This window comes from Anopheles coluzzii, chromosome 3 (assembly GCF_943734685.1).
Source record: "Anopheles coluzzii chromosome 3, AcolN3, whole genome shotgun sequence".
Classification (NCBI taxonomy): Eukaryota; Metazoa; Arthropoda; class Insecta; order Diptera; family Culicidae; genus Anopheles; species Anopheles coluzzii.
The window spans coordinates 7,477,756-7,502,927 of NC_064671.1; the positions used below are offsets into that span (position 1 = coordinate 7,477,756).

Consider the following 25,172-nt stretch of genomic DNA (forward strand, 5'->3'; position numbering starts at 1 on the left):
TTTTCAATCAAGAATTTATAATCACGCGCTGTCACATATGTGAACAGCGGGAGCTTTGTGGGTTTGCAGCACATAGTGGGATACCGAGCAATGACAGGGTGATAGCGCTGACAGGTTATACTACCAATCAGGTACAGTCAATTGATATTTGAGTAAGAGTGTCCCTCTAGAGTGGACATTTCATCCACGTGTGAATCTCTCACACGTTCCACACATCAAACGGTTCCGTTATGCCTTTGAAGATTCAATCTCTTGATTGCTGTGGTGGTTTCAATAGGATTTGGCACCCGATATGTCTGTAAGATACTCACACACTTTATCTAATTTTTCACACGTCAGCAACAGAAGTATACATTTGGCTCACAGCTTGTGGTGTCTGATATTAGATGATAAGCGAACTAGCAGTCTATCATTTTCTCGCAAAGATAGCAGTTTGACGCTTTGATGTCTTAGGATGAGTCTTACCTGCAATAACAAGAGAATAAAATGAGCTTAGATTAGATCACGTTTTGATGTAATATTACATCGATACCTTATATTTTGTAATCTTAAACTCAAAGATCAAAACATCTAAACTTAAATTAAATCAAAATTTGTATTCCATTTATATTCTTAATCATATTGAACTGAGAATCAGTTCAGTTCGTAGACTCATCGGCTCGTTTGTGCTAACAATGTTCAAAGGATCACTGAGGGTATAGCCTCATAATTAATGCTACCTCGGTTTGTTGCCCTAGCCTCAACACACATTGACCTACAAATTAAAAGGAAACCCCATTAATAAAATCAATAAGACATGACACAATATTCATTTGATATCGACATCGAGGAAAAAAACGTTCTTCCTTCGAACCCTCTCTCTTTCGTTAATCAACTGATCTTTAGATGAGACCCTTGTGACATCGTGAGGGGTTTATACTGATCCTCTCGATGAATAAATCGATTTTTTTTCTGTGCAGATTCACTGGCATTTTTTGGTACAAACACTGAGAAAAGACATCAAAAATATTCTTTCAGACGATTCCCAGAACGAAAGGATTGTTATGAACGAACCCTTTTTGTAATGGTTCTGCTTATTTTAGCAAGGTAACGTTAACAAAGAGTTTGATTGGAGTTCAATTTGTTGAGAAACAGAAGGGTCTGAGACCGTCGCTAAATAAGATGTCATCGTGAGAACGTCGAAGTACTTCAAGTTCATATACTTCTTCAGAATTTATGTAGTTGTTCTTGAGTAAACAATATGTATTACGCTGTAGTCAAATCAATAGCATGGTTATTGATTTTTTCTTACACTTACTGAAATTAAACGAAAGTACTTTGAAGACTCTGTAAGGACAAGCCAAAGAGATGATAATCCTGTCTCAATACTAAGAAACGTTTGACCTTGTTGCAAGACAAATATCAATTTCCCCACTATACAATATCTTAGGATTGTCACGCATATGTACTACGACGAGCTATCCTGGATCTATCTTCCTACTTTCTTTTCTTGAGATGACTGATTTACGAAACCCCATAACAATCACATCCTGCAATATATTCTCTCAACTGTTTATACCATAACAAAGACATGATAAATTACTTTTCAATTAACAGGTGATTGTTCTGCACGAACACAGGATAGCTCAAACATGGGTTAATGCCCTTCCCAAAAAGATATCTTTATTATGAAATCTTCTTAATGGTGTTCTTATCGGGAAAGGATTGTGGCGATCAAACGATAAAATTAATTGCTTCGACACTGCTCACACTTGTATAGACGGGAAGACATGTTAGCTATTGATTTTTCTGAAGGTGTTGGTAGAAAGAAGATACCAGCTAGTTTCATTTAAACCATAGCAAGAAAAAGTAAAACTAAAGCCAATTCTTCAGCCTACATGCTCTTAACCACCAGTCTGCCTCCAGCGATGAACAATGGCAATAACCGTCGCTCAAGAGATTGATAGGTTTAACTTTACGCGTCCCGTTAAAAGCCCCTTCGCTCAGGACAATTTTCCAGTGCACGCCATCAACATGCTCCTGACGATAAAACACACGAACAACAAGCCTAACACATACAGACATACACATTCTTCACGTGTCGTCAAAGCGGGAAGAAAATGTGCTGTGTCGTTTTTGCGCGCATCAAGGCCTCACTTCCGGTCCGGAGTCCGGCTGCAGCGGGTAAAGTCCTCGGCGAAACTCGTTGCCAAGGTGGCTCGTGATCATCATCGACTCTTTTTCCCCCTATCATGTTCTGCTACTGCTCTCCTTCCCTCGAATTCTATTATTCCTCGATTATAATTACTGCACGGAGAAGCCCGCTGGTGCTCTGTTTCGTAGTTTTTCGCCTGCTCGCACTCTTACACGTTTTGTTTGAAGAGGAAAAAAACTCAAGACAAGGACAAAACTATCAAATAAAAACACAGAAAGACATCACGTCCAATGAAATATGCAGGATAGACAATTGACAAGGTGCAGAAGTTCGTTGCTAAATGATGTGATGAATCGTGATGTCTAGTAGAGCTGCTGAAGCATCTGGAGCTGCAGTAAGTTAACACAAATCTTCGACGACTTTATCTTCGTCCAGCCCTCAGAACATTCCGCATGCTTCAAACAACAAACCAACCAAGAGCAAGAAAACAATCCTCCTCGAAACCGACAAGCACTTCCGCTCACCTTTGCCGTGAGGGGAAACTGGAATCTTTTACAACAACACATACACACAAACCGTTCTTCCAAGACCACGCCAGCAGCAACCTCCTGGCAGAAGGCACCGATACGCCACACACCTTTCTTCCGGTGCTGCCCTCGGTCTAATTGTCCTTACAACTGACTGCCATTCGGAGCACGCTGCACTCGAGAAGATCGCCTCCGCCTCCAAGCCAGGATCGCGCACATAATGCATCTCAAAAGCCCCGCGTTTACCGGAGTTTTCAGAAACGCCTCGGCGTAAAGTATCAAATGCACCACCACCACCCGTCATGGAACCTCAAGGACACAGCAAATGAGTGTGGCCGAGAATTCTTGCCAAGGGTAGACTTCTGCTCATTCCCGCGGATACACACTTTATCGTTGTTTTTTCGCCCTTGTTTTGCCTTTTTGAAATACACTCACCCCTAATGTTGGGAGCAGTGTGGTAGTTGCATCTGAAAAGAGCTTCTTGTATTGCTCGTCAGTCAATCAGTCACGGCAATGGAGCTGGGTTTGCCCATTACTGCAGATCGTGGTACCGATTGTGAGTCGGTTTTGGACCTCCCCTAAATACCTTATTTAGATCTTTGAGTGAAACCGAAAACAAAGATGCTTTTCCATGCCCATGTTGGACTCGCAGAGAGTATCCTCGAGAATTGTCCCGAGGAATTGAGGGATTCCTCCCTCCGTGCTCAACGCTACGATTTGAACGACATCTGTCTGGATGGTGCGCTCGAGTCACCGGAACGTCTCACGGTACATATGTTCTTGCATACCAACATCGACATTACCGCCATTATTTGATTGAGCATGCGTTTCTCAATATCCTTCAGACATCGGAACAAGGAGGTGGTCGTGTGTGTGTATACTGCGACTTTGTTTGTAGGTTAAGGCTACATACCATACCCCAGCATTCGATTGTGCTGCACAATATGCGTTGTTTTTCCTGTAATCATTGTGTCGAAAAGCATTGGCCTACCGATTGAAACACTGTATCCCATGTATTGCATTGATTGTGGAAAAGTACGTCAGCGCTTTTCGCGACCTTCGGCATCAAGCAGTTGAAGGGAACAAAATGTTTCCAATTTTTGGAGAAGGTCAAAAAGAACGCCCCGAGTAACAATGTCACAATGGACGTACGAAACACACGTCAAAACTACCCTCTTGACAAGTCTACTCGAACGTTTGCACACATTTCTTGAGACATTCCTCCACTGGTGGTATGCAAAATAGAATTGCATTCCTAATTGATTCCCAGCAACATTACTGCACAATTGATGTTTCGCACGGTTTAAAAGAGGGCTGGTACTGAAATCAGCAAAAACGATCGATTGTTTATTTCAGCGGTGTAGAGTTTTGCTGTAAGAATTTTTAGATCTGAGTTTCTTTAAGAGAACTTCAAAAATATCCTTTCTTTTGTGAACCTTCTCACGGTTGCACCAATAGGTGAATGGATTTTTTGTAATAAAAAGCAATAGAAACATACTTCTTCGTACAGAGTGAACCAATCTATAATTCAAAATAAAAAAACACGTCTAAAAACCAATTAGAAACATTGAATTAATCTCGAAAGGACTAAAATAATACATTGTACAAGTACATAATGATGCATTATCGGTTCAATTGTAAACTTTCATTATAATATGTTTGTCAAAATGCCATTGAACCATTCGATGTTACATGAGAATGTTAAAAGAAATGCAAAAAGAGCTATTGAGAAGTACGAATACAATGCAAGAATACGTATATTAATCGGGTATAGGTCTATGAATTACTCTTACACATAGGTGATACTTATTCTTGAATTATCATTTCAATGTGACAGTAGTACTAAGAGTAATAGAGTCATGTTTAGCTTTAATTGATTTATTTACTTTCAAGCGCTAATTGTCTTTCTAATTCTGATTCAATTTCTTCTCCCTAAAAATAATACCAATAAGTCCCGGTTACATCTGGAGAAAGTTCGTTTGTTGGAAGGAAAGTCCCACAGCACAAAGACACGCCACATTTAAACCTTTCCATCAACCTTGCCTTCCTGCTCTCTCCAGCCAGCCTGCATACACCCTTTGTCAACGGTTGCCAAAGCACCCTTTTTTCCCCCACGCATTAATCGTGTGATCAAAAAAGAACATCCCCAAAATCAGACACGAACCCACACTGTTTGGACGGACGGTGGCAAGTGGAAAAAGTGCTATACGTGATACGGTCACGTGACCGTACGCAGTTTAGCGGAGTAATTTATTTTTCCTTTCTTAATTTCCTTCTCCCCCATCCACGCGGACCGTATATCGAACAGAGGGAGAGAAAAGCAGGGCGGTTTCGCCTCCTTCGCCCTCACAAGAGTCAATTTCTAAAACGGTCGAAAGTGGTTGTAAAATTCGCTTGAAACGCCCGTGAAAAATCAACCACTCCATTGCGCCGATTTACCCGATGCCCGTTTCTGCCAGCTCATTTCCCGCGGCTAGAACCCCTCGATGGCCGATGGACGGCGGTCACGGAAGGAAGTTTGTATTATCATATCTGACTGACTAACGGTGGCGGGCACTTTAAAAGGCTGAGCAAGTGTGGCTCGGGGTGGCTCGCACACCTCTAGTGGAATCCATTAGTGCACTTGGCGCCGGATCATGGCAGCAAATTCGTTACGCTTTTCGCCATCCGGTTTTAGGACACCCGGGCTCGATTGCGCTTTGACACGAGCGTAGTCTGCTGAAGAAGTATGGAATAAAATGAATGAAAAAGAGAGAGAGAGAGAGAGGTTTGCTGACCGCAAAAAGGTACAGATTTATCCTTTTGGAAGAGCTGTACCATGACGAAAGGATGGATTCATCATCATTCAGCGAGGACATTGCACTGTAGGGTGACAATGTATCAAAAGTCGCTAAATAATTTTAACAATTAATCACTAACACTATTTTTTATTTGCAAAGGATACATACAATGTAGTGCCTATTTTCTATTTACTTATAAAATAATCTTAACCTTTGCTTCCTTTAATGATGCCCATAAACAACTCCCTTTTAATTGCATTCTTCCGCTTCTTTTCTCAAAATCTAAGCCAACATTTGATTACACCTCGATAACGCTGTACAACATTTCCTTTTCATATTTTCCATATAAGAAGTAATTGCAATGTTTACACACACACCACAACCATCATAACAATGAAATTCTATTCGATATAGTAAATAATACTCTCAAACTAACCCTACATGTTGCAAGTAGCGGCGTCTCACTAACCAAAGTATCCAAATAAAATAAATCCAATCCACCAACTGATTCCGAATCCATGCTAATGATTCTTGGATACGGCATGCTGTTTTTTATTTCATTCCAGGGAACAAGAACCCATAAAACTAACCACCACCGCCGGGGCCACACCGATCGTGCCATGGCTCACACTAAAGGTATTGCGTTTAATGACTTCAAAACAGTCTATGGTCACATAATTTTTTGGCCAAAACACACACAGCCCAGCCAAAAAAGTGTGCCGTGGAAACTGATGGCGCTTTGGCTTACCATAATTCTTGACCACAGGTTTTATTAGCCTTGTAAGCTTTCATCCCCCTTCTCTCTTCAGTAAAAACGAACGGAATGCGTGAATATTTACATCGCACCGATATCTTTTCGCTTCATTACCAGTGGTGGCGTATCATTTCGCTACTGTTTTGTGTGCGTATTATGCAAACAACGCACGGTACACAACAGCGAGCGCGAACTGCTTTTAACTAAACCACACAAACCTGATCAAATCCTCCCACTTTTCCCCTTCAGTTTTTTACCCCATTAATGGCATAATGTTTTACGAGCGGGAAGGTATGAGTCAATTTTGAGAACCCACCGTTTTAGCCCTTAACGAGATGTACACTACTGGGTGGTGGTGGTCTATTAAGCACGTTCGCATGGGCGGGAACGATTGGGGGCGAGGTTCGGAAAGTTCCTTCACTGTGTCTTAATTATCGCGCAAACGAGCTTCCTTTCGCACAACACAGCGCCCTACGCAGCAATGATGGCCATTTCTCATCGAACACTCTACACCTTTATAGCTCCATTTCTACACCTCTCTTCGGAGGCGGTGATTCTTTAATTCGGTTACCGTCGAACTGTTGAATAGACCCCTACGTTTTTTCTTTTAGTTTTAGACCCCAATGCGACTCCATCCCAAGCATGATACGATCGTTTATGATTTAGTGGAACTTGCTGCTGTTTACCTCCTACCAGTAAGGCGATGAATCTGAAGCAAACTGTTGGTTTTGGGGTCGTTAGTAGCTTCCTGACCCTATGGCTAATGATCGACACAAGTTGTAAATTTCGTCTGTCACTTTTGTCCACCGAACCATCGCAGACCGTGCTTTAAGTTAACGGCTGATTGCATGGCAGTTCATTATTGATAAATTGAATTATTATCACGATTTTATCTAGCACGCATGTTTATCACAGTCCAATTCTAGTCACTTTTATTGCTCCTTAGTTGTGACAGATCAAGTGATAACAGCAACATTTCTAGCAAATCAGATTTTTACACAAAAAATGTCTGACACAAATTAACCACAGTTTTTGGTCCTTCGAACCGGATTGTACTAAACATCTCCTCAAAAAAACACCCCTAGGTTGGTCGTGAATAAACTCAAAGTATTCATAATTCAACAAAAGCATCTTGTTATGGTGTGGAAACTAACCATCCTTTTTGTCGATTCCTAAAAGAAAAAAGTCATCATCACACATACAACCTCACTACATATGTTTTATCTCGCATTTTACATCCATCACCGGTGCTACTTCCGCTGACAAATTGACTTCCACTTCCCCGGGTAGGAAATTCCTTTGTTATTCTCAACGAAAAACTTCCTCCCAAGTTCCTGGGTAATGCTCAAGCATAGCAGCCACTGTCTTCCCGTGTCAGCTGAACCATGCGAAACGACGCACAAAACTGATATTGCAAAGGTTCCATGCTGCCGAAGCGATTCTCCCCTTTACTTCTGTTTCCGTCGGCATCGTCACTGCAATAGAAAAACGGTTCGCGAAGAAAAGGGTAGGCGGCGGTGCCTGCGTGTATCGGGAAATGTTCCAACAAGCTGACTTCTTTAAACTATAGCGACCCCTGACGGAGTTAATTATAGTGTTTAGCCGACCGGGCTAGTCTCGCACAGTACATGGGGAGGGCGCAAGAGAGCTTCTAGTTCTCACCGAAATGTTCCATCCCTCCCAGGTTCGGGGAAGAAATTGACTGTCAGATATTGTACGGTGTTCATGTCGGAAAAGGAAAAGGACCTCTAGCGTTTATTTGTAAGATTCCCCTCTAAAGCAAAGAACTTTATGAAAGGATGCAGCAACAAAAAATCACGCCTTGCGAGTAATCATTACGCTTTGAGGCTACGCAAGAGGAACGGATCATTGAATGTTGAAATAGACGAGGAACCAGCAATTAAACGAAATCTTCGCCTCGTCTTCAAAGCTGTAAAATGAAAAGCAGCAGTTTCGCGCCAAAACACGCTACTTCCTCGCCCAAATGAAAGCCCTCCTCATTCGGTGGCAGCACTCTGGCCGGCTTGCATCTCTAAGCATGTCCTTGAAACAATAAACTCAAACAGCTGATCCAATTCTGCCCGTTTCAAGAACTGTCGTCCACTTCAGCCCGTTGTTCGCACTCCTTCGTCCCAACCGACCAACTGCAGCTACTGTTGAATCAATAGAAACCGCAGCAGCAGCAGCCACCTTCCACTTAACGGTGTGGCACACTCATTTTAATGCATTTACAAGTCCCGCAAAAACCACACAACCAGCCACATCACCCACTTCATATGCGACAACCTTCATCTCGGGGCTGCGAATGAAAATCTCATAATCCCATTGCGTGCATATTTTCGATCGTTCCCTATCGCACCGATCGGGGAGCGGGTTGGAAACTACCCTTTCTTTTTGCTCACTGATTTCCCCCCTCCGTGTGTGATGGTTATCTTGCAGGTCTTTTTTCCTCCGAAAGAGCTAACGAATTTTCTTTTGTCTTGATGGAACCGTTTTATCGCTCACCGTATCACTCGAAATTATAATTATAGGTAAGTGAACAGCGAGCAAGAGTTCAGAATTTAAGGGTGACTGTATGGACGGTTTCCCAAAGCTGAGCGATTGAACGTTTTGTGGGACTTTTTAAAGGGCATGCGAAGAATGCATACTGAAAGTAGAAGAATATGTAACACTTCAACTCTATATTGTGACCAGATCAAAAGTGATTATCAGGCATTTTACAGAGGTTGAAGGTAAATCCACATCTGCTTGTACTAATATAATTTGGTAAATTTTACTGAATTTGATTGCATTTCTATAAACAGATATCAATCACATCTTAAATGGTCATGTACCATATTCAAATTTAGTTTTTTTACTAGCACTGATTGAAAACAACTTTAATTTAAATGATCTAAAATCGCTAACGCACCTTGTATTTTACACGCCAAGCCAGAAAATTAATATTGTCTACAAACCACTCGAACACAACACATCGGCCACAAACCCGGAAACGAAATGCATCTCAATATGCTCTACTCGTTTGTTCCGCATCAACCGAATCAACATCCACTCCACCAACTCTATTCAATCCTTATGCTTCGGAACCAATCTAAGCTGTTCGGTGGGGTTGGCAAAAAAAAACACACACACACAATCTGTAGTCCTTCCTATCGGAGGCAAGAGCGGAACTGGCAAACCACTTCACCAACCATTACAAACCTCGTCGCACGGCAATTAGAACACAAAATAACAATGCTGCAAACAGTTTCGAACCAAATAGACGACCTCGTGCCGTACTCGATCCGTCGGCATACGGTTGACGCTTCCTTAAACATGCAACTCGAAAATTTGCTCCTCTTCAGCAGCAACAATCACGGCACGATGGTACGGAGTTCAGCTCACGCTACTGCCGCACAAGCTGATCGAGCTTGTTTTGATGTTGAAATCACAATTACAACCCACCAAGGGGTTGTGTGCACTGTTTTGTGTGCGCGCAACTCTCTCCACACAACTTGTTTTGTCTTTCTTTGTGTCCGGAAAGGACTTATTCGTTCGTTATTGCAGTTAATAATGTTGGCGTATTTAACTGTCATCAAGTATTCGATTCAGTTTCGGCCACAATCGGTTAAAGATTTCAATAAAGACACTACACGCTGTATTGTGATTCGTTCGGTGTTCGCTCTCGTCGCAAAACGGTTACACGTGCACGATTATACTCCAGAAAAGAATTGATCAGCTGCACACTCTGTATGCGAAGCAATCGATTCGAGTAGTTGAGTGGTAGTCCAAAAAAAACCACGTACACACAATCCGAGCTTAACTTCACAATGCACAAGCACGCGCGCGTCACAGAAGGCGCGAAATTCGTGTTCCGCGCTACCGTCCGACTCCACACTGACTGAACGGTCCAATAGGGAATCGACTAATCTAGACCTCTACCTACCGAAGCTAAACCATGTTCGCAGTCCCACAGGGGGTCGTCCCGAATTTGAGCTCGAATTAAATGATAATAACCCACCGTCTCTAGCCTCCACCGGCGACATCCACCGACAAAACCTCCAAAAAACTGTTCTTCAATCGTATCCATACCTCTTCACAGCAGAGTGGGGCGTGAGTCTTCCCTTATCGATTTCACCTCACCGGAGCTCCCTTCCTAAGGGTCGTGTGGGGGTATTGGCTTATCAACATCATTACACACGTATGTGGACAAATATTCTGCGTTCCGGTGTCGAAAAAAAGAAGAGATAATACCAAGAGATAATAATGATGAGCATGCGACGCAAAGACATAATAATAACACGTGTAATCGTGACACATCCCTGGCGGCATGGTATGTTTGAAGAAGTCGCAGAAGCCGATCAAACAAAACTGCTCGACTGATAAACATTTATTGATGGGCTAAAGAGTGAGATAGCTTTTTTGTTTGATCTGGTGATGAGGATCGTTTAGGTCACTATCATTTAGTTTGAGCAAAGATCAATGAAGATTTATGTCCAACAAGACAGCACTGGACAGCATGTCTTTTTATTATTTAAGTCTTTTAGGTCATTTAAACTTATATTTTTAGATACATCTTTTCTACACTTACAAAATAGTCATAAAACACACCTAGAAGCTTCGATTACGGCTCGATTTGAATACCACAAAAAAGAACCGTTTCCAGGCGTATGTAACCTCGCCCTCCAAGATAAACGGCAGCAAAATGATCCCCTCCTTTGGTCGGGGATATGATAGCGATAGGATTTTTATTGACCCCTTCTCGCCGTTGCTGCTTCATACGCATTGACCGTTTTATAGCATCGTGTCTGGTTAGGCTGGGTCGCGGACTTAGTGAAATGACTGATGCGACAATAAATCTTGTCAGTTTGGCCCGCTGTACGACAGATAAAGCCGGCTTTTCCTGTGCGTCAGGCGCATGCTTGTACCGTATTGGTGGACTAGTAACTTCGTTTTCCAATTTCTGGAGAGTTGATTACAAAAATCTGTAAATAATCACTCACCATCATAAGTTTTCCTCTCTTTCTTATATGTCTAGTGCATCAATTATTTTAACAGCTCTTGCATGACACACATTCATTAAATTGCATAATCTGAGTTGTTCCCCAAACGTGATACGCCACTGCTACCGTTTTGGAAGTATTTTTCACCTGCAATCATTAAACGATTGTAACAATCGCAATATCTCCAGCCAGATGCCCTTTGCACGGAAATCTTTGTCTCAGAAACGGTAGCAGCAAAGTGATGCGGTTGGTGCAACCAGCAGCAGCAACAATCATTCGCTATCAATGCCATTTTACAGCCTATTAGTAACAAACCGATTATCTATCAGCGAACCTATCGTAACGATATTACAAAAATGAAGCTCACCACTGTATAGCTTGTCCGCCGGCCACGGTCAATCATTCGGGATAAGGCGTCATCAACGTCTATCATTCCGAAGAACCCTTCACTTCTACACACAATCTGCGCAAATCGACCACCAAAAAAAAAGTAATGGTAAGGAGAGATATCAGAAGTGCAATAAAACTTTATTCTCCCTACAGTTGCGACAGTATCTCTCGCTATGGGGTCCCCATGTTTAGAGTGACAGTAGCGCATCGGAACCATATTCGGTGGGTAGTGACACCTCAGGGTTCCGCGGAAGTCATAAACTCATCATAGCTGCAGTCATATAAAAAAGCATCGTAATCATAATCGGTTGCGATTCTCTGTTGGGGCTGCTTTGGCCATGGTGGAAAGTGCGCTCCCCAAATCGTTATCTTGAGGGATGGATTCCCGTGGGACTCCCATAAATGTAACTTTTGGCGCTTCTGGTGGTATCTTTTTGAGGAAAGAGTTCTGCAAAGGAGAGGAAGATCTAAACTTTCGGTTTGCACAGCCATTTAATGGACATGATAACACGAGCCGGAACGATCAACCCATAGGATGATAACGATGTATAAGTGTATTTTATAACACAACCCATTGAAGTTCGATAACCGACTACCAAACATATCGATGATTTGTTCCCCCTCTCTCTCTCTCACACACACTCAGAAGTAAAACTACTCCTCAACCTTTCACAATAGCGCATGACGTATCGCGAAACCAGATCAAGGTCAATCTCGTTTTTGCAACAAACGCCCAGACAACAGTCGCCCGGCGCACACATCATCGGCGGCTGGATGTACGCGTCTCCGCATTAATCAAACTGCACACGCGTCCACCGACTCGAGGGGTAAAATCAATGCAACGCAACGACCCGCTGTTACCTCAATGTCTAGCCAGGTGCTGCTGAAAGATAAAAATCTCTTACTCATTCGTACGAGCCCCTACAACTCCCGGTACACTCCCTCTTCCTGTCTGTGTGTTCTGGCAAGTATCCGCCTCATCACATCGGCCGACCATCACCTCGTTTTACCGCGGAGGGCATGGATGAGGGCTCCGGTGTCATATGATTAACAACTTCCCTTTCCACACCGAACGCACCGCACTAACGGATGCATTTGCAGACCGTAGTCTGCCGTCTTCTCGACCAAATTGAGACATCAACTCGGAATTGAACATGAAAAAAAAACTCCACCTTGAAGCATAAGGAGGCACTTCATTGTGCGTTGTGTTGGAGAGGTGAAAAGGAACTCGTTGCTGGTGGCGCCGTTTGCCAGGAAGAAGCCGTTTAAAGCGTACGGTTTGTGTACGACAGCTGGCACGGCAAGGAAGGAAGATTTCATGCCGGTGTGCGTGCCCGCTCTTAGCTCATCGTGCCGTTGTTCTGGGCAGTTACACAAAGCAAATCTACGTCCACCTCTGTTTGTCTGTAATCGCTTTTCAAGATGCAAATTTGTACACGCGCGCTGCATATAATTCTGGTAATATGATGATGAACTCACTCACTTTCGCTTCAAGATTAACGGAAACTAGGTTGTGTCAGTTGAAAAGAAATAAAAATGACCTCATTCTTATTTGGACACTTTTTCTCGGTAGCTCTTATTCTCGGTAGCTATTGTAAATCACCCTTTTAACACTCTATTATAACATCAAAAACACATGACCTTACGTGTGCTTAATAGCTCGAACAATTCATATCTGTTCACGGTAGACACGAACTCTCAACTCTCCCTGCAATAAAAAGAGGGAAGATCCCTCGCCAGATTGTGTCATGAAGGATAACATTCAATTATCTGCCAACCATCCCATCCGTTCCAGGCTACATTTGGTCGATGTTTTGGGTTGGTGTTGATGGTGGGTGATAATTGACATCCATTACCAGCCTGTTCAACACTTGTTCAGTGCTCGGATTCACCCTCGGTGCACGCTAACATGGCGAGGGTTAGATATATTAAAAGAAAAGTATCAACATGACCCCTCATGTATTTGAAACAGTTTCACCTTTAATTGGAAAAGTTTTCTAAACATTTTATTTCGATCGATTGTTTTCATTTCTTCAAGTCATTTTTGTTACTCCAGACACAAGGTTTTATACCTTTTGTTGTGTTATCTTTACTTACTTTCTAACTTCGCTTCTTCACCATAGAAGCTCATGCAATTGCTTAGCATTTAGTGAAGCAATTCAGGAATTTTGATTGTAATTAGTATACCACGGGCGTCCTTCTACAAATTCCAAAACCAGCCTTACAAAACATTCAAAACCTCAGAATCGATGCAATCGCTCTGATAAATACAGGAATTTGAGTTGCGTGAACATTATCATAATTTTGCACACTCAACACCCAGACTTCGAATAACTAAGAAGTACTGTGTATTTGCGTTTTTATTACTCCGCCCAACCTCTCGGGTCAACCTGTGCATTAAATCATCGTTCTTAGACGAAATTCATCAACCATCCAAAATATAACAACGGAATCCAGCAATGTAATCAAAGCACACGCACCAAACGTACTTAGGGCAAGAAACACTTTTGCTTCGAGCGCAATTGAATAATTTCCGTTAGAAATCAGGCTCACTTATTAAATTAAGAACACAAATTGTTACCTTAAAAGCGCCTACGTACGGCAATCTCACGAGCAGCAATTGTCAGTTGTTGCTGTTACCCGCTTTCCCTTTCTGTTTTAGTCATAGTTGACCCTTTTTTTCGTTACCCAACCCAAACTAGCGAGTGGCGGATGATGGAAACGGATGATAAGGATCTAGTAAGGTTTCTAAGCAAGAAATTCTTTTGCTTGGGAGCTGCTTTTGAATACGAATTCTCTCATTACGCATGAGACGGTGTTGCTTTTGCGTGAATGTCACAAATTAGTTAAGAGTTGTTTTTCGGAATGGAAAAGAATGTCGCTGGAGTTTTCAAAAATCTATTTCAACACTCAAGACTTCAAATTCAATGTTGTGTTTCAAGTTAACTAAAGTCCTATAATTGATTAAGTTAAATAAAATATGAAATATTACACCTTCCAAATATCAATAACTACATTGATATTTCTTAACAATCTTATATAATGTGCACCTTTGTCATCCTTATGAAGATAATACGGTAGTCATCAATCACATGCGTTCAGAGATAGTAAGATCTCAAACATGCCTCCCCTAGATATGGCTCCACCGCTCACCCTTTCACAAAAGCTGCAACAAGCAAACCCGGGTGGACTCCGGCAGCAACCGTTTCCCGCGATAAGGAAGATCAACTCGATTCGAGGCCCGCGATGATGGGATTACGATAAGCGATAGCGACACCGAGGGCTGCAAAAATGACATTTTAATTGCCCACTAATTGATTGGTTCACTGGCGGTAGTTCACCGTGGACACCGTCGTTGATTGTGACTATTGCAAACTTGTGCCGCTATTGCGTGAATTGCAGTTGTACTTCGGACGAACGATCGCGATAGAGTGAGAGAGAAAAGGAGATAAAGGGTAATCGAAAAACAAGCTTCAATCAATGACGCCAGGCTTTGCAAATCACGCGAGCTCAACGACGTAATCCTATCTCTAGATGTTGGGTAAGTGGTTTGTGTTGGAAGCAGGAAGATTGAGTGATAACAATGTACTGCATTTGTGACTTGGTTGGTTCGGCATTTACATCATTAAGATGACCAATTAAGATGATTCGCATCACCAGACGAATGATGTTTCTTTTTAGTCAATGGCTACAAATATAGCTCCATGATCATTGCTGCCACTGAATTTGTTCTCCCATTTCTAAGAATTCAAATAAATCGAAACGATTAGCAATCTAACCAAAACTGCTGATAGCAAATCAATCACAACGAGTGCTACCTAAAATCTCTTCCGAACAAAGGCTACATTTTATCTCCAATTTGAGCTCTCCAGCGATTACTCAATTTGTACTCACGCTGTAAGACAAGCACCATGGGTATCGCCCATTCGTTCGATGGCTACCGAGCCCGGGCTACCCGAAACTCTCTGACATGATCCGCCATGATACGTGGAGTGCCAGCGAAGTGGCACATTTATGGTGACAAATCACTTAATCCAACTCACTTGTCGGAGCACTCAAAAGACCGTCGGACAACGCTCGCCAACCCAAAGGTAACTATAAACATCAATCGACAATGCGTATGACCAAAACACAAACTCACTCCTCGAACAGTCTATCGATATATCACGTGAGAATACACCCCTGCCTTCGTAGCAGAGGAGCCTCACAGTCCGAAAGCGCAGGGGATTAGCATTATCTCCGGTTTCGGGGTTTTTTATTCACGCTTTTAGAGAGTTGGGTTTTTTGGCGAGCTTGATTGGAGGTATTTTGGATTCCTAACGCTTCCCCAATGTCTGATAAGGTACGAGCGGGCCTGTAGTCGTTCCCTGGATCGGTTCCAAGAGTGAGAGATGCCACACCACCGCATAAACCCCTGGTCATGGTGCCGTCGCTCTGCGCAATTGACATTGATAGAACGAGGATTTGAAATTAATAACCGAAGATAAGAATATTTTTTTAGCCCATAATTACCTAAACGCAAGCCGTTTGGTTACACGACAATGATAAACTGTTTTGATAAAGTTGTGGAAGTCGTGGATAGGCGCTGTGGACATATGCTGCCAACGACGAATCATACCTGTTCCAGTGCTGGTGAGGTGTGCAAACAGTGACTGAACGATATATCTGATAACATTTTGCGTTAAGTTAGTTTGAAGAGCTTCAATGATGTTCTCATAAAGGTTGGAATACGACAATCTTGTAAAATTTAACTCAAATTCGATGCAAACAACGCTTGTTGAGAAATATTTCCTTTGCCTCGCAACAAAGTATTTGCATCCTTGATTGTGATAGTCACCTGCTCCCAAACAAGCACAAAACGCTTCAAATTTGCTCCAAATTTGCCCCAATTTGTTCTTGATCAGGAAGCAGCTACTCTCCCAAAATAACCACTTTATGCCTATTCCCATAGAAAACTTCTGAAGAGCCCGTACAAGGAAGCGAGCTCAACTGAACCGTAAGACTCCATTTGCTTGACTCTTGAAAGACAGCTAAATTAGGGAAGGAATTTCCGATTTCCATCCATTGGTTGAGCACAAAATTTTCTATTTTATTTCGCTCCTCACAAAACCTTCAAAGTATGTGACTGAAATAAGGTTTGCGCGGCAGATCTTTTCCATTACCTCCCCCATTGCAACGTCCCAACGTCGAAACAAAATCAAAAGCATACATCATCGTTTTAGGCTCCCAACGCTGGGTTTTATTTTTAGACCCGTACCAATCACTGCCAAAGTAAATACTAATCTTGTAACAGATTTTTACGTATCAATGAACGACCTGCAAGCCCCATTCAACATGCTTATGATTGAATTTCGATTCCAGTGAATGTATTTTTTTTTTCTTTACATATGAAGCAGCATGCATTCATTCAACCTGCATGGAGGATTCGGCAAACTTTCCAAACGATCACGCTGTCCTGCCACGCAAGCGACACGCGACGTGCCGCCCCAAAAATAGCGAGCAAACCAAACAAAGGTCGGAATAAAAACTCAAGTTTTTCCCGAAAAATTGCTCAACATCGTTTACCGGCCGAGCAAGAAAATAAAAGTCTACGAGAGAATGAACAAAGTTTCGAATCTAAAGTTGTGCCTACGACCTACGGTCTCCTGCCAACGATGACGTACCGCAAAACCTTTCACACAACGTTCGTGTTACACCCACGGCGCACGAGTTTGCTTTCCCAAAACTGTCCTCTATCCCTGGCCGGGTGACAAGGGGAAAGGCATTTTTGGCAACATTTTTAACATTTGGCAGAGGCATTCGCCGTTTGGATTTTTGCTTGCGTTATAATTGTGTTTCGTTTGCGCACACACACACAGGCTCACACACTCATTGCACGTTTGACCGCGGAAGCCACGGAAAGTTTTCCACTTTCCCTTTTTCGCTCGTCCCGTGTAGGGGGTGAAAAAATTGCTCACCACAAACGCCGGAAGCGTGTTTGCCAGCGATGTGGATGTGGAAGGTTAATTAAATTTATATACATTTAGAGGGCTACGGAGCAGGGCGTACATGAATGCAGAGCAAGTGGTTAAACGGATTCGATGAGCATACGGACGTACAGTCATTTTTTGGAATAATTAGTAAAGAAATGATAACCATTAGCATTCTCTGTAACAGAAATATTTGACTTTGCTGCTCCACAACCTGACTCATTGGTTACAACTTTCGTAAACTTATTGCTCCCTCATATCGCACACCCTATCGTCATGTAGAACAACGATTTTCTTGCTACATATTTTCTACATATCCACCACCAAGCCCTTGGCAGTAGTATGGTTACGAATTTATGAAATCATAATTCGCTTATCATACCCTTTTACACTTCGCCGAAAGTCCACGGAACCGAGCGAGCGAAAACGAATGACCGCAAAGCACAAAGCGTGTCATGAATATATATTGACCTCCGAGTGGAATTGTTAGGGCTTAGGGAGGTCCGACTAGAACAAAAAAACGCTAACGATCTCAACATTAGAATTGCTAATTAGTCCGGCAAAATGTACTATCGAAACCAAGGAGACAGATGCCTAAAGTGACCCTTTGTAAAAAAAAACAAGGGTCTATGTACTGGAGCACCTTTTCGGGAATGTATGGAGCATAAACAGGACAGGCTGGGTGTGCTGAAAAGTTATTACAACGGAACAGTAATGAGAATGAATGAGCCTGACCGCTGTGTCCCTGTAGTGCTTTCCGAAACAACTTGAGCTAATGTTTCTCTGATAATGGGATATTGTGTCTATTATCTTATCAGTACAGAAAACCCTCTGTTTGAAAAGTTTACGTGTCTCACTCAACGCAGATTTCAACCGTTTTCATACAGGAGACATAACTTTTTTACAACAATCCTTTGCTATGTACTTTGTGTACAAAAAGATTGAAAGAGTTACTCCTTTTATCTTTTATAATGTTATCTCTTCTAGCTTGAATGCTTTAACATCGCAGTATAGAATTTTCATTGCTAAATGTAAACATCAAACACCAAGGGAAAACACCAAACCGAAGATACCATGATGCATTGCTTCGGATCATCCCCTTTCCGTCGCAAAACACGACGCCCTACTGGGCTGACACCAAGCAACAAACATATGTTCCTTCCAGCGCATCCCCGAGCACGTGTTTCCTGTAATTGAAAATGAGAAACGCCGCCTTACACCGTAAAAAAAACACCTCATCACCACAACCACCCGGAGGGCGAACAGAAGGATCGTCATCGGCCCTTTGCCACGTGTCATCGCTCACCGCTGGCATCGTGTGCGCTGTTGCCTCCTTCCGGGCGCTTCTTCTCCACACAGCCGCGCACACGCTCTATCTCTCAAATTGCCAACTGCACCTGGTGAATCAAAACGGTACATCTTCGGGAAGGCGCAAAGTAAAAAAAAACGCTGGGGCGATGATAGCTTTTATTGTGCGTTTGCACAGAAGAACACCCCTAAACAGTGTTCATAAATTATCAACACGGAACGACGGAGCGGACAATGAAACGTGTTGCTTCCTTCCGGATATTATCTTTAAGCTGGTCTTTGAGCAAAGAACTCTCAATTCGGAATAGGCAAAAGGGTACAGTTTTTTTGACACCATATGGTCGTCTGTCGTCTTGGAATGGAATGCACGGCTGCTACACACGAAAAGAAGAAGTTGGGTAGGAAAGAGCTACCAGATCTTAAGAACAGATATAACCAGTTTACATAATTAAGATATCATGTTTCTTCTCCGCCTGTAACTTTCAATCTCGCCAAGCTCTCTGACCCAGCTTTTTCCAAGTAGACTGTTTGTTGAGTGGCTGTTTGTTGACAGAACGGAATCAAAACCCATCCAAAGACCAGCTCACTAATGCAAAAGTCTTCAAACGAAAGATAAGACGGGAAAACCCACGAAACGCTGATTTGCTCTCTCCAATGGGCAAACATTTGATAGACCCAGGGACCTAGCGTCCAAAAAACGAAAAAGAACAGATCCACAGCCCAAGACAGGCTGGTGCCGTTTGTGGACATTCAATCCAGACGCGCTGTCGCTGAGCACTTTTATCTGTATGAGTCGTCGCACTTCAACTATCTTACTGTTGCTAGCGTTGGTCAGGATTTTTGGAGCCCTGCCAGCACTCACTTTGTCTTATCATGTGCCGAGCTATTAGATAAACTTTCAGCCCAGCAGCTCGTTATTTCGGAAAAGGGGATCCATGTTCACTTGATTCTAGATGTTTCATAAATACGCAAAGCACATGACACCCTGTTTTGACCTCCGTACCATTATCAACGCCCTCAAACCCTATTAACTGCTCAGAAACACTTAACTCCACTATAAAAACACGGTGCCACTCTCGGCTTCGGTACCTATCGGTAGTTTAAGTAAATGAAGTTGTTTTTTATTAAACGTGACAGTTCGCACTACTTGCCACTGTTCCTAATTCTCCTTCTTCTTTTCGCACCAGTGTCAAAGGAAACAACTTATCATTCCACCGCCCAAAAGTAAATGACAACTACCGCACCTGTGCGCTGCTCCTCGGAAACTTCTACACGCACAATCAAATGCATGGAATTACAACTTTTCGCACGTTCGATCGCAAACCGTTCGCAACCAGCGCCACCAGTTTGCCTAGATAGTTAATACAACAAAGTCCGGAAGTCAGCTGACAACGGCAGTACGTGGCAGCGCACACCTTGAGTGACGCACCAAATGGAACGTCCGGAAATCGGGTTCTTACCCGTTCGGCAGTGCGTACAAGCGAGTCGTTTTTCACCAATTTGGCCACCACGTTGAAGAAGCAACTTCTGACAGTGCACACACGCACCGGAACGCACGCACGCCCCCCGTCATTCCGCATGATGCGAATGAGACTTTGCGTACAGACGGGGTTTTTGTTGCTCAGACCACCCGAGGGTCCCGTCCGAAGATACCGAAGATATATGGGAAGCAATCTACCTAAAACGCCCTTCTCTCTCTCTCTTTCTCTCTGTCTCTCTTTTTCCACATTATAGACCCCAAAAGGTTAGTGTCTACGCAAAATTTTCCACCACCAGCGCAGATCTGACGGTCCCAGCAATAGCGCAGGAAATTGGGCTGTCATCTCGCACCCAGCCGGCAGGTATGGGCCGGAAGCCTTGCTTGCAAGTAAATTTTATGATCCAAAATACGTACTCCAACTCGCCAAATAATCAATGTCCGCAGCACCAGTGCAGCATTCTTTGCCGCAGCGCAACCTCCACAAACCTGTCCGAAACGGCGAAACTGACACCAGCAGTAAGTAGCGACTGCTGGTGTGTGTGAAGAAGTCTCGATCCGTGTGATTTCCGGTGCTCGATGAGGTGTCGGATTTAACTTTGGCAGTAGTGCGTGCACTTTATAGTTGGTGTGCGTGTAATCTCTTTTTTTTGCAAAATTGGTGCACATACGATAGGCCTTCAAATAAGAAGCATTCATTGCATGACTTTAAATTCCTAAATCAAAATTAGCAACTGTTATGTTATTTGACAACATTTGGTCCTTCGAACCCGATCCAAAACACCTTCCAAAAATGTGATTTATTGAACTATATTACTGCCAAGCTATTTAATGCCTTTTTCTCTCCAAATTCTAACGTTTTATCTGCTAGCAGAAATGTATCATTGTAATCATGTGTGGGAATGATTTCTTCACAAATCCTACCATGACACACGACTGGCAGATACGTTCCCGCATACATACAGCGAAAAGGTACAAAGCGTGAACGTTTGTCCCCATTTGGAGGGTTAGATGAAAATTTATCGTCGGACATAAATTTAAATTTGCAAAATAGAATGAAATCGTCGTGTTGCATTGGTTGGTATCTACCCTGTTTGCTGGTATCTGATGATACAATGCACGGTTTTAAATTTGCTTAAATTTGCATAGATGATGAATGGCACACCTTTGCTGGCTGAACATTGTTCTTAAATAGACACCAAAAGATAAATTCAAATTATGCTCCATATTTACGTTTGTGTTTCGTTGATATAAATGTTACCCAGTCCCAAAGGTGTGTTATGACATCGTTTGTGTAATTGAATAATGAGTGATAACATTTTCTAATGACATAATTTTACGCCCAACAACCCTAAGTACTGATAATCGATGACAAACAACGGAAAGATGACACACGACCACGCAATACCGCATCCCTACCCCGAAAGAAGGACACTTTCAATTACTCGATACACAACCCGGCCCCCAACATACCGCGAACGAAGGTCGTCTTCCCTAATTGAGCGCTCGTTTGTGCAGCGTACAAAAACAACAAACCAAGCGATCGTTACAAAAGACACCAATTATGTCACTCGACACCCTCGGAATTGCTTGCTATCCACCCACACACACACCATCACCCCGTTGGAAAGGAAGGAATACAGCAATTGTCACCGGAAGTGAAGTATCATCAACTTCACCATCACCGCCACCCCCCAAAACCTCGATTCACGGTTTAAGCGGGCTTCCTTTCGCAGCGGTAGGGAAGATAGCTATCGCGCTACAATGTAGCAACGGTGTAGTAACACCAAAGGGAAACTCTAGCCACTTTTCCGATAGCCAGAAGAGAAGCGTTGGTTGTTGTCCATCATTCGGTAAGGGTAAGTTGAATAGACAGTAGTAGGTGGAATGTACAGGAAGCAATTTTCCGCCTTTCATCGTCAGAACAAAACAGCAGATAAAAAGTTGCTCCGATCCGGGAGCTAAATAAATAAAATGTATACACACCCTCAGCAAGTGGTTGAAGATGTCAATTTTTCCTGCACGGTGAAAGGGGAAATCAATTTAACTTTTCACCTGTAATTTACGCTGGATCAGCTTGACAGGGTTTGAAGTGAGAAAATGATGAGTTTCTATGTTTAATCAATTCATTTCGTAAAAAAATCGCTTTCACTCGAATTTGTGTTCATTGAAGAGCTTTAGTACGATCAAATTTAAATGAGGAAAATGTTCGTAGAATAATGACATTTTGTGGAACAATTCGAGAATAAAGGAGAATAAAAAAAACATTAATTTTTCAGACATTCTATAAGAATACAAGTTTAATTTTAAACCCAATGAACAATATAAGTTCTCAAAATTTTGATATTAAGCTGAACATAATGAAACGAATAATTATTACAACCTTACTCCACATCGCACTTGATGAACAAACTCTACCAGCTAGACTAATTCCTTACACAATCCGGCAAACAAATCCACTCCTTTCCATCCCCAAAAACTCAATATCAAGCATCAAGCTGTGCTTCGAACTCCCAAATCCAAAACGGCATCAATGGAATCCGTTTAGAGAATTACTCCTAACTCAGCAAATCAAACGATCAAACTCGACACACCGTCCGGGATGAATTATGCCTACCAATAACAATAACCGTCAGAATAAAAGAGCACCAAATCTGTTGTGAACGCAGAAACAGGTCCCTTTTTCGCCCTCCTTAGGAAGAAAATGATGAAAAATATGCTTCTTCATCTTAGGACAAAGATCAGCTTGAGCTGGAGAACACTAAAACCCGACCCACCCACGGAACCTTTACCACCTTCCCACGGTTTGCTTTTCCTGTAGCCTCGTTTAGTTTCTGAAACCGTTGATGCCGAAAATCACGCGCCCGAATTTATGAATAATAATAAACAAATTAATTTGCTCGCAAATGTCTTTGCTCGCTCTCTTACGCCTTCTTCAGATGGTGGGAGCGTTTTGTCCTCTAGAACGCATAGCACCAGCGTGTAGAGCTTCTTCAAACCCGGACCGGGCGTGCGCCAACCGGCATGGCACAGAAATTAAGACAAATGGTGAAAACTTGAGCCTCACCTAGCACCAACTCCCCTGTGCAAAACAATGAAGAATATTCACTCTATCCTGTTCGCAACCTGGTAGCGAATTCCAGTCACGATCCTTACCCAAAGTCACCCAAACAGACAAACGACATCGTCAGGGCCAAACTTTGCTTCCTCCAATTTACCATCCGCCATCATCATCCCAACCCAACATTCGCATTCGTTCTGAATCGTTCGTTCGCACGCGTGCGGCATCATTCTTAGCGTCCTCGGCTAATTAGTGCGGAAGCGAAGGAAACCTAATCAGGTTCGCTCGGTGTAGCAGCTGCTGTAAACTACTTCACACCATCGCTGCGCTGCGATCCTCCGCTGTTTTAGTGAAAGCAAACGGTAAGCGGAACACGTTCAGCTTTTGATACTTCCAGAATGTCTCGAGCTCGAAAACGTTTATTTCCTTCACTTGTCATATCTTTATGGCCGCTCGGCACTCGCGCGGAAGGCTGAGTCGTTCGAGAATAGGGAAACCATTTCGGCCCCTTCTGCCGCCATCCGGAATAACGGTTAAACGGGACGCAAAGCCCGGGGGAAAATTATGTGTGTGAAAATCTTTTGATAATTAAAATTGATAATTATTACCCCGGGAGACGCGGGCTTTTGTTCTTTTGGGACGGGCACGGGAAAATGGAAAAGTTAATTGAATGCGGGAGTCTCGTCTCGCTTTGCCCGCTTGGGCTAAAGTTAGGCAGGTTAAGTTACGAGTCGAGTTTTGTGAGATCGGGATTTGAAAGCAGGAATCCAGAACGAATTGCAAAAATTTCCTAATTCTCTTGCGAATAAAAAATCATACACGAAGGCAAGTAATCGAAGCGTCTATATCATTTCTCCCGAAACAACAGCTGCCACTTCTTGCTCCTTTCCAGTAATTCCTTATCGTCTTCCCTGCAACGTCCAGAAAAGCAAAAGAAATTAAAACTCACTCCCGGGATCCCAAAATTGCGCTTTTACAGTGATGTATTTTTTCCCCGGCAGCAGCAAGAAGCCGAATCGTTGCCGGTGTAAGTCCGGCCAAATATCTCTTCCCATTTTCTTTCATTTTCTCATTGTGACGCGATGCGCACTTGCGCCCGACGTTTGCAGATCAATAATTCATCGAGAGTTTTCTCCAATTTCCCGACATTCTTTTCCTTGCGGGTTACGTATGGTTGATTCTCTTCCTGCGGGAAAAGTTTTCAGTAGTAGGAAAAAGACTGCACGGGAAAGTTTTTGTGGAGGAAAGTCTCTCGCTCTCTACTTTGGGAAAGTACATTAGAACAATCGATGAAAGTGTTGGTGAAACATGGGCACCATCTCTCTTTCTCTTTTTCAATCTGTTTAGCTCCGAATCCCGGCAATGGTTGGATGTTTTATTTATGCATTTAATTAGAAGATTATAGACATAAAAAGTGTGGTGCAACGGGGTGGCAACTTCTACAACTGCTATTATTCTTTTTGTTTTACAAACACAGTTTGCTACTGCATTTCAGCAGAGATTTAAACCTTTTCACTGCATTCTGTTGTAGCCCATAACCACTTACGGTCACTACTTTCTCTTGACTAGCCAATTCAGTCAACCATCAAAGCTGTCCAACGATCAAATCTATACACAGCAGGGTCCCATAATAAGCCCCTGCCTTTCATGGAAACGGCTTCAGCGCACAACTATACACAACCTATGCATTTGTCAAGAGAATTTCTCACATGAAAAATTTTCGGCAAGCCAGCCGTATGCGCGTATGCGGTGACTTCAGCATCTTAGAACGGCAATAGGATGAAAAAGAC

General features: G+C 42.8%; 1 protein-coding gene across 4 annotated transcripts in view; it reads right to left on the bottom strand.

The window, feature by feature from the left end:
• The window catches only part of LOC120957437 (histone-lysine N-methyltransferase PRDM16), a 93,538-nt gene that overhangs the window by 59,894 nt on the left and 8,472 nt on the right, over positions 1-25,172 (bottom strand). Inside the window, exon 1 of one of the 4 annotated variants that reach the window (XM_040379648.2) lies at positions 9,107-10,205. The exons of the other annotated variants lie outside the window; for them this stretch is intronic. The gene's annotated coding sequence lies outside the window, so the exon portion shown is untranslated. Of the gene's footprint in view, positions 1-9,106; positions 10,206-25,172 lie in introns of those variants that run through there. 4 annotated transcript variants of the gene reach the window in all.